The 10,515-nt window shown below is 36.0% G+C and overlaps 1 long non-coding RNA gene across 3 annotated transcripts in view; it reads right to left on the reverse strand.

Annotated features, from left to right (window-relative positions):
• The window catches only part of LOC106888809, a 67,819-nt gene that overhangs the window by 26,176 nt on the left and 31,128 nt on the right, over positions 1-10,515 (reverse strand). For all 3 annotated transcript variants that reach the window (XR_001412205.1, XR_001412206.1, XR_001412204.1), the window contains one exon: positions 8,629-8,742. This is a non-coding gene — a long non-coding RNA (uncharacterized LOC106888809). The remainder of the gene's footprint in view (positions 1-8,628; positions 8,743-10,515) is intronic.

Below are 10,515 nucleotides of genomic sequence, written 5' to 3' on the forward strand. Positions count from 1 at the left end.
TAGCGTTTGAGTAGTATGCAGTGCCTACAGTCCTGTGGGAGTCTGTGAAGCCAAATGAGCAGTAATTTAATATTTAGTGAGCCACAGCCCTGGGACTTACCTGCACAGAAGAGAAAAAATGTGTAAAGGAGTGCATGTGCATGGGTGTTGGAAAAACCTAGCGAGAGCATGACAGCTGTTATGGTAAGAAGTTAATTTCATCTGGCTTCATTTACCTGTTATGGATCAAGCTTGCAAGTCGTCACTTCCCTGTCATATAACAGAGCTGGGCAAAGAGAAATGAGTAATTTTTCTTGCCCTTGCTGCCGCAAACCCTCTGTGAGGAATAACATGAAACCAAAACACAATTTGAGATAAGTAATAGCTAACATTTTCCCAAGCTATTTTTTAAATTAAGATCAGAAAACAAGTTAGTGAAAAAACTCTTCTTAGTGGCAGGTTTGGTAAATTTAGTCTTAGGTTTAACACGACTTTTCTACTTAAGAACACTACTTTTCTACTTAAGAAATAATTTCTGAAGAGATAGGAAACTGTTCTTCATGCTCAACTGGCTTTTAAATATAGAGTGAATGTGCACAATTACTGTGTCATACAGGCATATTATGCACTTAGATAACATTTTCCTAAAAAATGCCTTGTACACAAGTAATTATTTCAGTAACCAAAATGGTTGTTACTTTTCTGCAAAAAGCCCTGAATATATTCTGTAACGATTAAAACTTTGAGGAAACTGTAGTTCACTTCCTGATGTAGCAGTGCAGTCCCAGCTGCCTTCATGAAAGCAGAATTCCAGATGTTCCTGTTTTGCTGTATGGAGTGGTGCTGTAATTTTTGGACAGCAAGGATATGATTTGGCTATCTGATAATATTGTATCTGTTGAAATACATTCACTGTGGCTGTAGTGATGTGTATATAGGAAAGTATGAAGGAAACTGTATTATGGATTGCTGTCTTTAAATACATTCATATTGCTCAAGTGAGTGCAAGACACACTTAGATCTAAGGATATAATAATGGCATCTCAAATCCCATGTAAGGGGGGCATATAAGGTAATATAATCAATGATTTGAACCTGTCATTTCTAGAATCATACAGGTTGCAAAAGACCTTGAAGATCAAGTCCACCAGTAAACCTAACACTGCCAAGTCCACCACTATACCATGTCCTTAAGCACCACATCTACACGTCTTTTTAAATATCTCCAGGGAGGGTGACTCAACCACTTCCCTAGGCAGCCTATTCCAACACTTGATAACCCTTTTGGTGGATTTTTTTTTTCTAATATCCAATCTAAACCTTCCCTGGAGGCCGTTCCCTCTTGTCACTTTTTACTTGGGAAAAAGAGACGCACATCCACCCTACCTCCTTTCAGCTAGTTGTAGAGAGCGATGAGGTCTCCCCTCAGCTTCCTTTTCTCCAGGCTAAACACCACCAATTTCCTCAGATGGTCCTCATAGGTTTTTTTTCTCTTCATCATGCTGCTTGCTTTAGTCATGATTACAGCATGTATAGAGAGGTAAAGACAAAAAACCCACCTATGGAAGATGTTCAGCTCTGGCGTTTCTCCCACTGTTTCATGTCTGATTTTTATAAGACACTAAAACCTTAATAAAGCTTGAATTCAGTACAAACAAAGAATGTGAGAACAGCTTTAATTGTGGTTTTTTCCATCTTTTTGGTATTGTTTCAGAATGTGTTCTATCATGGTTGAATATGCCTGTGTTCAAATTTCATGACTGTATTGAGGGCTGATCCTGGATTCCTTCTACACCTAATTAATCCATTAAATGCTGTGGATAGTCTGATTGTGAATTATCTTGTTTTAAATTGTCACTACAGACCATTTACATTATTTTAAATGCCATAGTGAGCAGCTGATCAAGGGCAGAAAGCTTTGCAGGTACTAGCTATAACTAGCACTTGTGGCAGAAGAGGAATGCCAAACATGAATTTCTTTTGTGTTCCCAAAGTCTGTGTGGCCACTTCTATTTTTCTAATCTGTTTAGCTGGAAAATGGCACTTTTTTTTTTTTTTATTTTAACTTACAAGATGTAGCAAAACAGGGCTTTGATTTTAGGAGCTGATGCTGATTTATTATGGGAACTGTCAACAGTATACAACTCTGCCTTCAGGATAAGAAAAATGGAAATGATGATTCCTGGATTACTAGAATCCTACTTTGTTGGAGAAAGACTGAAGGGGCTAACAAGGACTTAAGAATATGGAGAAAAGCATCTTCTTTCCCTTCTGGGCATGTGGAGTTGAATATTCACTTCGCTTTGTGGTCTAGGTTTATTACTAAATGCTCAAGCAAGCCTGGAGGCATTTCCTAAATGAGGCTGCAACTGTATAGCTTTTAAACTCAATTAGCCCTCTCTTCTGTTTTCTGCATACTGCATCAATTATAATGGAGTTTACTTCGCTATGTGAGAGAGAGAAGGTGTGGGGGTCCCCATAACCAGGCCTCTCCTTCACCCATAGTGTGGTGGAGCAGCTGCATCTTATGTGGCCCTTTAGAAGCAGCAGATATCTTTCCAGAATCTTAAAATGTAAATAGTGCTTAAAGGGGGATGCTAGAAAAAAATAATAATTCAACAGCAAAGAAATAAGCAAGTTATTTTCAACTACCTGGCATGAGAATTCTTCAGAGAAGAAAGAATGCCAGAACTGGGCTGTGCTTTGTTTAATATTGACGGGATGGTTTGGCCCAAGTGTGTTCCTTTCATACAGGCACCTTGCGAGGCTTGTGGTATTCTGTAAAATGCAAACTTGAGAGGAAAGCAATCCTATCACGACTATTGCTAATACTAAGAAAAAAGGTCCTCAGAAAATTGATAGTCACAAGAATAAGAGCAGATTAGAGTGCATAACTGATACATTACCATTAAGAAAAATAAAAAGACACAAAAATGAAGACAAAAAAACTAATGGCTGCCTTAAGGAAAAACTCCTTTGTTTTAAATAGCAGTGTTGGCCTGTTTTAAATAGCAGTGTTTTTATAACATGTTTTTTTGGATCACAATCTTGTCTTTTTTCTCTGTTTGATCTAAAAGTCCAACTGTGTTAATTTAACAAATTAATTTAATGCACTAGGTTTGTAATATGATTAAAAGTATTAGTGGAACTTTATAGAAAGAATGATTTTTTTCATTCTGTTAGGAGTATTTCCCTGCAATTACAGATATTTACAGTTTTTATACATATATGTGATTGAAAATTTAATCTTCTTTTTTTTTTTTTTTCTCCCGTGTGGGGAAAGCGCAAGATGTTTTGAAGTAACATATTTTTCACAGGACATTTTTCTGGGAAGGTCTTTTGCATAAGGAGAAGAAAAAAGACCCCTTGCTGCTCAGAATGGTTGGTAGTCTGGTGTTTTTGGTGTGCCTGAGGAATAACAGAGCTCTGTTGTTGCTGGAGAAGGGCCTGGAAACCTGGGTTTCCCATACTCTGTGTGAAAGTCTTAATGATCAAACTACTGTCTATCTGGAAAGTGATCATGCTGCCTAGGTTTTCTTCTCTTTTTTTCCTTTGCTCTGACCTCCTTTCCCCCAAAGAAAATTAAAGTTATTTGAACATACCTGTCTTTAGTCTAACATAGAATAAAAAATTTCAAAACCTCTTTTTATCTCTGTGAGAGAGATATTCTTTTCTAATCAGTCTTAACAGTAGTGCATAGATGTCTATGTTGTATAGTAAAGAAAAAACTGTAATAATAATATAGAGTTTGCCCTTAGCAATGAAATGAAAAAACTGTATGTATACGGAGAGAAAAAATATATATGTATGTATGTATATATACTTCAGAGCTGTGGCTGAAGAGCTCTGTTTGGAAGAGTGGAAAATTCTTGCGTTTATTCCACTGAGTCTTGCAAAGTAGCATCTTGCTGTCTGTGCGCTTGTATATGCACTTAATATTTCACTTTATTTACACATATTGAAACTAGAACTAATGTTGACAATGTGAGGGCTGCTTTAAAAAAAAAAAGTGTGGGGGGAAAAATTCTGTTCATACAGCTCTTTTACTATTTCTTATTCTTTCATAATCTGATATAGCTGAATCCCTCTCTTTCATTCATATGAAAACATGCAAAACCTTAGCTGAATTTTGTTGTTGACTATTATAGCATCTCTTTTGAAGTAAAAATTGTAACTGAAATCAGTAAAAAGTCTTTCAAAAAGTTCAGCATGTGTGCTAAGATATCATACATTATTTTTTTTAATGTACTTGAACACAGTTATGTCTGGCTTTCTTTAAAGCTTCTATCGGTGGGGAAAGAAAGGTGATGGACGGATCACTGTCCCACCTCATTTTTAGTATTTAACGTTTTAATGTTCATCATTTAAATGTAGGTTTGGGTGTACTTCTGAATCATATACTTTATAAAAAAAAAAAAAACCAGACATTGCTGTCCATCTCCAAATAGGTTTCCACCTTGTTTAAAGATTGGTGCTTTTATCCTTTATTCTTTAGAAAAGATCATTTTAATTACATTCTGCTTTCCAGATAAGCTGCTCTTCATTTTTAATTCAAGGGAACAAGAGGAGGTAGCACTGGGATATATTTGATCTCTCTGAAATATTTCAGTCTCTCTTTAAAAACTCACAGCACTGTAACTTTCTCTTGAAAGGCTGCTGTGACATTCAGATGTTTGTTGGCTGGACTTGAAAGTATGCTTTGGATACTGTTTAGAAAATCTAGTGCCCCTTAAGTGCAATACACAATAAAAGGAAGTAATGCTCAAGACCTATTGTGCGTGGATTGCTGCAAAATGCTTTTCTCTTAATGCTTTCAGCTTGCTGACCTGGAGAAAAGGTTGTTTCTACATCTTATTCCAGTTATCTAGGTGAGACTCTTCATTTCAGGTTCTTTTTGTTTTTACTTTGACCTGTTTTTACAGATTTTAATGCTGGCTGTTTAACACATGTGCAGTGAACAGCTGTACTACCGAGTTCCTGCAGATGTTATGGGCCAGTATGATTTTTTTTTTTAACTGCTTCTGTGATGTTCAGTCATTGAAGCCTTGATTTAGGAAAAAGAAATCATAGTCAGTCATGGATGTCTTCAAATGTCCTGACCTAGACCTAGGAAAAAACCAGTATGGTATTTTCTGGCACTCTCTGTACTGAGCTGTCTCGGATGGTTTTCTTCTGTGGCTCTTAAACACATCAGAGAAAGTTTGGAGCCATCCAGTCATTGCACATTCCAAGTTCCTTTTCATATCTACAACAATCCTGTTAATGCTACTTCTTTTAAAGCTCTTTGTTAGTAAATATCATCAGATAAAAGGCTACATCCTCTGGATTTCTGCTCCGTTAAATAAACACGGTATTATTAGCTGACTGACTTCTAAGCTCAATTTTACTGACTGAGGGTTTTAGTGGGCTGTTAACAGCTACAGGTATGGCTTTTTTGACTTCCTGATTTGGGGGTGTTTGTGTGTGTAATTTTGCTTATCAGATCACCTCTGTTTTTCTGATTCCTTCACGTATGAACTTGTGCTAAAGGAGAGCCACTTCTAACTGTACTTTGTTTATTATGAGTTCAAAATACCTATTAATCTGAAAGTAATTTTAGAAAATATATTCCACTGAAATAGTGGCCATGACACTACTATTTTGTATCTTTTATTTTTGTATAAGAATTTTATATACTTAAAATTCATAATTGAGTTTCTTTTAAAGATAAAATTTGAGAAGGACAAACCTTAAACAGACTTGCATCAGTGTGCTTATCTGGGAATTAAGGCCGACGTTAGGTCTGCATCGCAGTGTGTCTGGAGAGGGGAGTTAAACTGTAGTGGCAATCGTTCACGTGGGTACACTATGCCAGTGTTTGCAGGGCATAGATATCTTACTTTGTATAGGTTTCAGATGGGTTTAATGTTCTCCTTGCTCTGGAAAAGTGTTTTCTGTGGGGTGTCCTACACTTCTTTCTTGTTTCTCCCATCTCTACAATCAAATCATTGTAACATGGGTATATATGCAGGACTTTTTTTTTTTTTTTCTTTTTATGGCAGTTGCTATATAGTGTTGCCAAGTTTGTCAAGTCAGAAATGTAATCAATGCTTTACACCGCATTTTTTTTTTTAGTGACTGAGATTGAAAAGGGAATAAACAACAAAATCAACACTGCTGGTCAAGAGTTGCAATGAGGTGTTTCCCAGAGAAAGGAATAGTAACAGTAAAGCCAGGACTCGTTGGTCCTATTCTCTGTGCTGCTGCACAACATTGTGTTTTTGTCCCTCCCATACGCCCCACCAAAAAACCTTCAGTTTGGGGGGAATTAGAACTACAATGATTTAATCTTCACTCTCTAAAAGAAATGTTCTACTTCTTTTCCTTGCTAAGATAGAATGGAAACCATAAACTAATAGTAAATGTCAACTAACCGCTAGACTTGAAAGAGCCAGCAGCTGGCTTCTGCTTATGAAGCAGAGAAACTGTGTGGGAGGAGATGTAAAGAACCTCCTCAAATATCCACTCTAACAGAGGGGGGAGGGGGAGAGACTGTACTGAATATAGGTTTTAACCTTTAGAATTCTTTTGCTGTTATCTCATATTCTTAGACATATGAAAATGCAGAATGGTAATTGATTTGTTTCAGTTAAAGGCATCAGACAAAGGCCCCATGCCACCTAAGATTAATTTCTGATAAGAAATGGGGCACTTTGTTTGCCTGTATCAATTTTGTGTCTGTTAAAAAATTTATGGTATGAAACTCATAAACATTTTTGAAATGTATTTAATGAATAATTGTTTGCAAGGAGCTTGAGTGTGCCTCAAATCAGATGCAATGTTTCAATGCAGCAATATTAACAACATCGTTAGAGTAGTACCGAAATGGCAGTACTTAAAAAATGCATCTGCCACAAATCTGAAATGATGGTTTTGTTTTGAGTACAAATAAACATAGGGGAAATAGATTGGGTGATATTCATTCATGATGTATAAACTGAGATCAAAAATAGTCCACAGACTTACGCTAATATAAATTGAGACAAATTCTAGGTTTGCAATACTGTTTGACCTAAAAGCTGTCTAAGCAAGGCGACTAATGTTTCTTCTATTTCTAACAGGAAGTCTATATACTTACACCTGCTGTCAGGAAAAGACAAAAAGTTGGTTTGGGGTGTCTTTGTTGTTTAAGAAACTTATTTTTGCAATAATTCATAGATTTTTCATCACTTTCTGATATGGAAAAAATATACGGGCTCCTTAGTTCATGGCAAAACATCTTTCAACTTATTTTTTAAAGATTCAGGATAAAAAGTCTAGAAATTGAAGAAAGATAAACATTTCTTGTGAAAATAGTCAATTATAAGACACAACCAATGTATCTGAAAAATGAGGAGGCAATCTTCCTGATTTTTAATCAGAGAACTTTCTGAATCTAGAGGCTGATCTTACTGGTCAGATGAAACTGCTCTCAAGGAATGGTAAATATTGGTCGGTATGTGAAGACTGTTTTTACGTGTTTGATGAACAACTCTCATATACAAAAACAAAAACAAAAAAATTTAAAAAAAAGAGTAGAACTGTAACTCTGTTATTTCACCTGCTCTTTTAAAAGCGTCCTTTCTTGTTTGCTGACAACTCCCACTATGGAGCACTTGTCCACAGTCACAGGAATTACTATTAACTCCCCAAGACGGGGGTGGGAAATTAGAACTGGTGAGCAAGGGCTGGAAGGGTACCAGCTGGAGGATATTTGTGACAGATAAGAATAACAGGAAGAGAGAGAGAGAGAAAAAGAAATGGTCAGCACTTTTGGCTTTTTAAAAATGGGGTGCAGATGACTCGCTGTTATGTTTTTGCAATGCCTTGTTTCCAGACTGCTGGCTTAGCCACATCTTTAATTTGCCTGGTCTATAACAGCTGCTTCTGCTGCTACCACAGAAAAAGAAATTATAGTTTCCAAGCCTTCATTTCATCCTTCTTACCTATAATCCTCAAGTTCCAGTCTGTCTGACCACTTGACTAGGCTTTTGTAATTAGTAGGTCTTTTTGGGGGCCCTTAAATGTGTTTTGCATATACAGAAAACACTGAACAGCCTTGGAAACTCTTGATGAGATGAAAAACATCCTGCTGGGAATATAAAATGGCACATAGTGCCTAGAATAATGATTTTCATAATTGAGATTTTCATGTGCTGTATTAGGAGGCATCATTTACCTGAGGTCTTGTTCTCATGAAAATACAAGAAAAAACTGTTTAGCCATTTAAAAGTCATCTATTTAATTCAGTCTCTACCCTGTTTTTTTGATTTCTCTGAAGAAGGCTTATGGGTTTGGCACAAAATACACAAAAAGCCTGAGATGAAAACCAACATTCAAATATTTCGGTGTACTCTATGGTTCAGATGTACTTGATTTTCCCAAATGAGACAGGTGGAGTTTCATAATGATCTTTTCCTTGTACCTGAGACCACTGTGTTGCCTGATCATTTGGCTAGGGTGGCACATTGTTGATTAAGCGCTAATAAACAACATAATTTGGGAAGGTACTCTCTTCTGTGAAAGGTAATATCTCTCATTGCTGTAAGTATCTTAGTGTAATCAAAGAAAACAACTTGTTTTAGTCATTTACTAATTGTATGGCACAACCAACTAATCTCTGGGGTGTACCTTGGAGACCCGATAACACGTTTCATCAACTTCTGGGGAATCGACTTGGATGAAGTTGGTCAAATTGCCCTCAGTTCACTTCATTTGCTGGTCTGCAGCTCTGTGGTGATTTGTCTAGAAGACAAAGAAATAAAAGGTTTTGTGTGATAGCTTAGGATATGCTCAATAGATCAGCTGATAATTGGTCTTGACATTACCCAAAGAAAAATCGCTAGTGTCACTATAAAGGTCTACGTGGTTTTGTATTAATTCTTTTCTTTGGATTTTCAGGCAAAATATGTTGTGCTTCAAGTTAGCTCTGACTAAAATTACATTATTCAGAATATTAAACTGAGACACAATACTGTGAATAAGCCTTATATTTTCAATAATTTAAACACCATAAATACATATATCTATCGTATTTTGTTTCATGCTGTTTTGGTTTGCTGTTCTTGTAAGATTATTCAGACATCTAAAACAATGAAAAAAATCTCAGAAAATGAGCTCGAGGCTTATTTTTCAGTGCTGCAGATAAGTCTTTATAAGATCCTTCGCTGAAAATTCAAATATTAAACCTGAGTGCGTGAGTCTTTAATGTAGTTTTGAATTAAGTTTTTTCTTAAGGAAAAATAATTCCACTTAAATACTCATAGGTAATAATCTGATCTTTACTGGTACCATGTACCAATCCTGATGAAATCTGCAAAAATGGTGCAATTTTTCAGTAGGTCTGAAAATTGTTCTATCCTTAGCCTGCAATGTTCAAAGGCACCTGAGGAACTACATAAACGACTACCACCTAAAATGCAGTGAGTCAGGTGATGGGATTCCCAAAGCCTTCTAAATTCTTGGCATTCAAGATTGAAAATGCCAGGGCTCAAGTGACAAATATTTGAGTTGCTTGTTAAAGCCTCTTTATTAAATTGGAGTCATCTGAATAAGTTTAGTATCAAATAAGTATGGTATATTAAATCTAAAAAGGAATCTTTTCAAATCTGAATTTTTCAATGGTCTAAAGATTACTTTTTAAAGAGCTTCTAGTCTGCAAAATATTGTAATTATACAGCATACTCTTAAAAAGGCTGCTCTGTAGTATTAACCTTTATGCAATTTCATGGAAGACATTTTGAGAATTGTGGATCCATCTTGTTCAGCTACACCTTCTCCATTATTATTAATGGAGGCACTTGCAAGTTTGAATTCTTCAAATAATTTTGAAAAATCTCACATTTGTTATTTGTCTATTTTATAGGACATGAAAAAACCGCCGCCACCCCCCAGGGAATTAAAGCACAGGGCTTTAATTACATAGTGCCCACTAATGCTAATAAATTTCATGCTAAAGACCTACGCTGCACCACTGCCAACTAAAACATAAGTCTCCTTCCTTTTCAAACCCTGTGCCACGTATTGCCTGGACATGCGGTCATTAAAATGAACTCAGTTGCAACGACAGGAATTAGAAAAAGATGCAAGATTTCATTTTGACTTTCAACAGCTTTTCTAGGCTGAAATAATTCTAGGATTCAACCTTCAAGTAATCTTGAAAAACATTCAAATAGGAAGTGTTAGCTGAGTGAGGGAACCAGCCACTATATATGGGAAATCAAGTGATAATATTTTTTTAACTGCTGCAGTGTTTCCATTATCTGATATGACTTGAGTTTTATCTCAAAAGATTTTGTAATATTAGTCTGAAGAATAAGTTTACCAGCTGTATAAGAGAAAACAAGGAAGCATGTTTGTAACTCTTTATTCAGAAATTTTGTTGCTTATTTCATTCTTTGCTTTGTCTCACACCTAGTCAATCACTGCAGCCCTTCTTCCCCATCCGCCCCCCCCTTTTTTTTTTTTTTTTTTTTTTTTTTTAAAAATATCTTTCCTTTTGGTGTTCCTTTCGGAGTT

This window comes from Calidris pugnax, unplaced genomic scaffold (genome assembly GCF_001431845.1).
Source record: "Calidris pugnax isolate Ruff unplaced genomic scaffold, ASM143184v1 scaffold63, whole genome shotgun sequence".
Classification (NCBI taxonomy): Eukaryota; Metazoa; Chordata; class Aves; order Charadriiformes; family Scolopacidae; genus Calidris; species Calidris pugnax.